General features: G+C 44.6%; 1 long non-coding RNA gene across 1 annotated transcript; it reads right to left on the bottom strand.

Moving 5' to 3' along the window:
• Positions 1-1502: 1502 nt before the first annotated feature.
• On the bottom strand, positions 1503-3567 carry LOC133742002 (uncharacterized). The gene is made up of 3 exons (XR_009862315.1): positions 3257-3567; positions 2681-2741; positions 1503-1637 (listed from the first exon to the last, which is right to left on the bottom strand). It is a non-coding gene; the product is annotated as an uncharacterized LOC133742002 (long non-coding RNA).
• Between the last annotated feature and the right edge of the window lie 3137 nt (positions 3568-6704).

Genomic DNA, 6704 nt, shown 5'->3' on the forward strand with positions numbered 1-6704 from the left:
CAGCTTGCACTAGGTTTACCTTATGGAAGACATTCAATCAAGCTTCCTCAAAATTTGGCATCCAGTTTTCAATCACACAACGGAAAGCACCGTTGTATCAAGTAGCACAAATATCAGATTTCAAGAGGCAACCAAGGCTCCAAAGTGGAGGGAAATCTGCTGCTAAATTTTTTAAGACTCAGATGACAGACATTACTTAATTCCGTTGTGCAATGTAGTTCTGATAAAAAAGTTATCACTTTGTTGGCATTCACACAATAGAATATAACAAGTACCGTTGTGCAATAAAGCTTACTTAAACACACAATGGATGATTTCTGTTCCATTGTGTGATTAGTGTTGTGTGATTAACTTTTTGTAGTAGTGATCATCTTTGTTAGAATCCCACACGCGGAGCGAAACGGGGAAAGGGAGGAAGGCCACTTTGTGGTTCGTCTTTCCTCCTCTGTTTCCTTCCTTCTGGACCCGGCCCGTGTTGTGCCCTCCAGATGGAAGGGGCTTTGGTTATCACCTCCTTCTCCCCCTCTCTCTTCTTGACAAAATCTTGGAGGGATGGACTATTTGAAGGAATGGGTTCAAGCTACAAAATGGCTGTTCCCATACTTCACGTCCAACTAATGGTGGTTACCAAGGCTAAAGGGGGTGCAGAGACTCAAGCCGATATTCGGTTCCTTCGCTCTCTGCCCCTCCAGGAGATAATGGCGCGGCTCAAGCCGACATTGGGTTCCTTAGCTGCTTCCATGTAAAGGGGGCGCGGGGGCTCCGTTCCTCTTCTTTTTCCTTCCCTGAAGTCTGCCCCTCCTTGGGATAATGGCGTGGCTCAAACCGATGTTTGGTTCCTCAACTGCTTCCATTTGAAGAAAGATTCAGAAGATTGTTTTGTATTTTAGCCACCTTTGGCTTTGTAATGAATGTACTGCTTTTGGCCGCAAAGCCACTTTATTAATACAATAATATTTTCTTATCCTGATATTCAAATATCCGTGAGGAGCCAATAATTGTGTCTCGCAAGGCCCCAAATATAGGCCCCCATAGTTGTATATTCAGGAGTTTTGAAAATAATATGAACTTTAAAATATGCTCCGCGTCAAAAAGAGCCTCGCGGCGAAGGTTTTGAGAAAATCCACACCTCGACCCTATTTTCTCGCGAAGGTGTTTTCTCGGCGAGAGAAGAGACAAAGCTCAAAAAATTTTCCGGAGCCGCTGACTCGGCTTAGTATAGTGTAGTGTTGCCCCCTAGTGTTGCTAGGTGTAGCAAAGAAACGATTATGGGCCTCAAAAATAGGCCTTCATGAATGGGCTTCGTGAGTGTAGGAACACTAGAATTGCCCCCCATGTCTTATGCGAAGAAACTGTCTACGACTCCTCCGAGTCCCAGACATTGGGAAAGTATTTCTTCAAGTATCTGCCATTGATAGTGACAGGACCCGCCCCGAATTTCATCCTGAAATCCGAGGTGGCCCTGCGGGGCCCACCTTAGAGATAACCCTACCGAGAACTGGTCGAGTCACCCCTAAAGTGGACTACCCAAAACAGTAAGCTACGATAGATCAGAGCCAAACAAAGAAGTGCGGAAGCTATTCATCAACTATGCCTCGAACCATGTATGCCCGACCTCAACTAATAGCGCCTGCAAACTGGGCATTAGAAACCGAAGGGCCCAGGGGAAAGTAGACGAAAAACGTTAGCGTGAGTGGACAAAAATAAACAATTTAAAAGAAAAAAGATTTCATACTTTCCCACATTTATTTCATTAAAAACCTCGATGCATGCACAAATGGTAAAACACATTTAGCTTTAAATCCAAGGATTTCAAAACGATAAACCGACTAGCCTCGCTAGTCAAAACATTCGAAAATAATATATCGTAAAACCGAAATCTCGTTTCTCAAGAAGATAAGACCAGCCCCGCTGGCTACAGTGAAAATCGGACTAGCCCCGCTAGTCAAGCAACGATAAAATATGGGGAAGAAGTTTCACCATACGAAAGAAGGGAGCCTCCCAGGCTCGGGTCGGAGTGTCCCACACTCTGGAGCATCCCATGCTCTGCTCTTACTCACCCACAAACACATAGTAAGCAGGGAGGAGTACTAATAGGCTAGCTAGCAATAAATATGACGACCCAGGTATGGCGGGTAAAAACCAATAAAATCCAATAAATCCTTAAAGCTTCCCCATGTCCCACGAATAAAGAAAAACGCGGGTACGATTCCCAACCGTACCCGGAAATTCTCGTAAAACGTCGTATAAATCGACAGCGTGTCCCACACGCTAAGAAAATAATTAGATCAATTATAAATCGCAGTTCCGAAACCAAACTGAATCCAGAATCATCAATGAGGCATTCCCAATGCCAAAACCGTAAATCGATAAATAAACAAGAAATATAATTCCATCGAAATCTCATTTCGAAAAATATTCCAGAAATCTCAATATCGACGAATAAAATATATTAATAAATTCCGGAAATCACCTCGGAAAATAATTCGTCGAAAATCACTTAAATCACAAGTTCAAATCCGAGCGAATAAAACTCACGTTCCAAAAATCATGATGGAAAATCCAAGCAATATTCCAAAACCGAAATCATATCCGAAACTAAAATAATATGATAATTAATAAAACATTAATTCGAAAAAGAAATGCATGCATCAATATTCAAAAACAAACGTCCACTCACAGTACTAGTTGGCGACCACGCAAACGAGTCCCTTCATCTAGCCGTAGCTCGCAACATTGCCCTGTACACAATTATATTTCCGTAAACGGCAATCCGATAAAATAAATACGAACCTAAACGAAACCCGAAAATCTCTATCTCCAATACTTCTCAAATTCCACCCAAATCTCTTCCACAACACCAATTCCTCAATCTACATATTCCACAATGAAAACGAGGGAAATCCAACGGCCGGATTTCCCACAATTTCCATCACAAAACTTCAAACTTCGGAAATTCACAAACAATTCCAAACTCCTCCAAAATTCACCAAACTTCACATACAAGCTCTATGATAATTATAGAATTTAACTAGCCAGAAAATGAAATTAAAAAGCTACCCTAGCCGCCGCCCACAGTGGCGGCGCCGCCGCCGCCACCACCAGCTCCGATGGCCACCAAACTTTGGCAGCAGCACCTACTCAACGGACCCAACGTTTTATTCAACTACCACTAAGCCAGAAAACGTCTAGAACTAGTTCAACAATTAAGGTAAACATTGAACCCAAAACCGTGAATAGTGCAAGAATTTCAAACCTTCAATTCTTCCTCCATGCTTCAAATCGCTGCAAAAGATTTGGGGAGTATCATCTACATCGCAAGCCGCTTCCAAATGATTATGGTTCGTCGCCGGAGGTGGCCGGAATCGGGAGAAACCGGCGTTGACCAATTTGCTACAGTGAAACTTCAAGGACCCGATGCTTCGTTTTCCGGCCAAGCCGCCGTGAGCCACCACCGCAGGCGCCAAGAGGAAGTCGAGACGAGTCCGCCGGTACCCGCCATGCACCGCCAGGTGGCCGGAAAAGGAAAGTGGCCGAAGTTGCAGAGCGACGAGGAGAGAGAGAGAAAAACGCGGGGAGGAGGAGAGAGGGAGAGAAAAGAAAAATTACCGGCCTCCACAGTAACTTTTCAAATTTATACTATCTACCATGAACAGTAACTTTACCTTTTTTTTGCTTATAACTTTCGCATACGAGCTCCGATTTTTACGTACCACATATCCACGCGCTCGGTTTAACGTCCCCTACAACTTTCATGAAGAACATTTTCTCAAATTTTGACCCGAACAAAAAGTCGACTTTTAGGGCCACTAAAAGTACTAAACCGAAAGTAAAAGTGAAAGTAAAGGTCGTTTACCGTCCAAATGACTAGTAAACGGGTGAATTTGGGTTCGGGACGTTACAGATAGGGTTATGATGGACATCTCCATCCAGGTCCTTGAGATGAAAAGCTCCTTTCGCTAAGATTTTATAGATGATGTACGGGCCTTCCCATCTTGGAGTCCATTTGCCGCGACCATCTAACTTTTCGCCAAGCGGGAGAACTGCTTTCCAAACCAACTCTCCTTCGCTGTAACTCCTTCCCCGCATCCGCTTGTCATAGGCGCGAGCGACTCATTGCTTTTCCATGACCAAACTATCTAAAGCCTCCAAGCGCTTTTCGCTAAGGTCTTCATGTTCCAGCCATATAGTCTGAACGTAGTCTTCTCCAATGAGATGATGTTGCTCTTGAACTCGTAATGATTAGACGTTGACTTCCAAAGGCAGGATTGCATCATGGCCAAACATCAAAGCATAAGGTGTTGTCACGGTGGGATTCCGTTTAGATGTGCGGTAGGCCCAAAGAGTCTCATAAAGTGTCTCATGCCACTGTCGCGGATTAGCTTCCAACATTTTCTTCAGCAAATTGATAATGATCTTGTTGCTGGCCTCCGCTTGACCGTTAGACTAAGCATAATAAGGACTGGAATGGACGAACTGTATTCGATCCCCATTCTCTTGCCAGTTTATCAACTTCACCACCCATGAAAGCTGCCCCCCCCCCCCCCCCCCCCGGTCTGAAACAAAAACTTCTGGGATCCCAAATCTGCAGATGATATTTCTGAACAGGAATTGTCACAACGTGCCACCAGATGCTTCCTTTAAAGGTTATGCTTCAACCCACTTTGTAAAGAAATCAGTCACGACGATGATGAACTTGTGTTGAAGTGATGAATGTGGGTGAATCATTCCAATTAAATCCAGCGCCCATCCTTTTGCGGGCCAAGGCTTTATAGTGGGCTGCATTTGAATATTAGGGACATGCTGGACTGGCCCATGAGCTTGGCAGTCCAAACAACCTTTAGCGAACGCGATACAATCCTTCAAGATACTGGGTCAAAAATATCCATGTCGTCTGAGTAACCAACGCATCTTTGGACCTGCCTGGTGAGCGCCGCATATGCCGGAGTAAGCTTCTCGCATGAGCTGTTTCGCCTCGCTGCCATAAACACACCTGAAATCTACGCCATCTTCTCCTCTTCTATGCAGCTCATTATTTCTGAGGAAATAGTTGAGGGCAAGGTAGCGAATCCTTCTATCCGCGGTCTGATTAGGATGTTTGATATAATTGATCAAAGGGATGCACCAATCCACATCAATGGCCGGGCTCCAAAGTCGCTACTGACGTGTTGTCTGGAGGATCTTTTCTCGCCATCCAAGAAGGAAGCGTTCGACGCTCTACTTTCAATATTCTCTCGTGCACGCCATATCTCAGCGTTACCCCTGTTGCCAGCTGGGCCAACTCGTTCGCGGTGAAATTTCTTTCGCGAGGAATGTGCTCAAGATCCACGTCATCAAACTGGTCCAACAGTTCTAGTGTCCTGTTTAAATAAGGGACTAGCGCGAAGCTAACGCACCTGAACTTTTCGCGCAGCTGATTGATGACCAGGAGAGAATCTCCAAGTATTTGTACGTCTCTGACTCCTATTTCCAGTAGTACTTCTAGGCCTATGATTAAGGCCTCATATTCAGCCTGGTTGTTGGTACATTGAAACTCCAACTGGAATGAGTACGAAAAGTGATCTCCAGCCGGATTCTCCAGTGCGATTCCTGCTCCGGCCATGGTATATGTTCGGGAACCATCAAAGTACAATACCCACGGTTGTAACATGACCGCTGCCTGGCCATCGGTGAAAGGTTTGGAGCAATGTATATGACATGCCTTTCCCCATAAATTAGCCGCGACCTCTAGCTCGCAAAGCTCTGGAGCGTCCAGCATGGGATGATGTGCTAGAAAATCCGCGATGGCTTGACCCTTCACAGCCTTTTGAGGGACATATTGTAAAGAAAATTCTGAAAGAGCCAAGACCCATTTGCCAATTCGGCCCCTAAGAATGGGCCGCGACAACATATATTTGACCAGATCAGTCTGAGCGATTATGCATGTAGTAAATGACAACATGTAGTGGTGTAGCTTACATGCAGAGAATTATAACGTTAAACATAGCTTTTCCATTGGTGTGTACCTGGTTTCGCAATCTGTTAACGTTCTGCTAAGGTAGAAGATGGCATGCTCCACTCCCGCTTCGTCGTTTTGTGCCAGCAGGCTCCCTATTGAAGCTTTCGCCGCTGAGATGTAGAGTTTGAGCAATTGGTTTGGTTTCGGAGGAACGAGAACTGGTGGATTGGTTAGGTAGGCCTTTATGCTATCAAAGGCCTCTTGATGCTTCACTTTCCACACAAATTCTGTTTGTCCTTGCAGCTTTAGTAGAGCAGAAAAAGGCTGAATCTTGCTGGCGGAATTGGAGATAAACCGTCGTAGGAAATTGATTTTTCCCAACAACCTTTGCAACTCTTTCTTTGTTCACGGCGGCGAAGCATTGATAACTGCTTTAGGTTTCTCTTCTGATACCTCAATGCCTCTCTGATGTACAATGAATCCCAAAAAATCACTTGTTTGAACCCCAAACACACATTTCGCAGGGTTCATCTTTAGCTTGTGACGCCGCATACGTTCGAAAACTTTTCGCAAATCTGCAATGTGATTACACCGCTGCCTGGATTTAATGACTACATCATCTATATAAACATCTAGAATCTTCCTTAAGATGTCATGGAAGATTAGGTTCATTGCTCGCTGGTACGTGGCTCATGCGTTCTTCAAACCAAAAGGCATGACCATGTATTCGAAAACTTCTACGAAACCTGGGCATCTAAAAGCAGTT

Source organism: Rosa rugosa, chromosome 4, assembly GCF_958449725.1.
Source record: "Rosa rugosa chromosome 4, drRosRugo1.1, whole genome shotgun sequence".
Lineage (NCBI taxonomy): Eukaryota > Viridiplantae > Streptophyta > Magnoliopsida > Rosales > Rosaceae > Rosa > Rosa rugosa.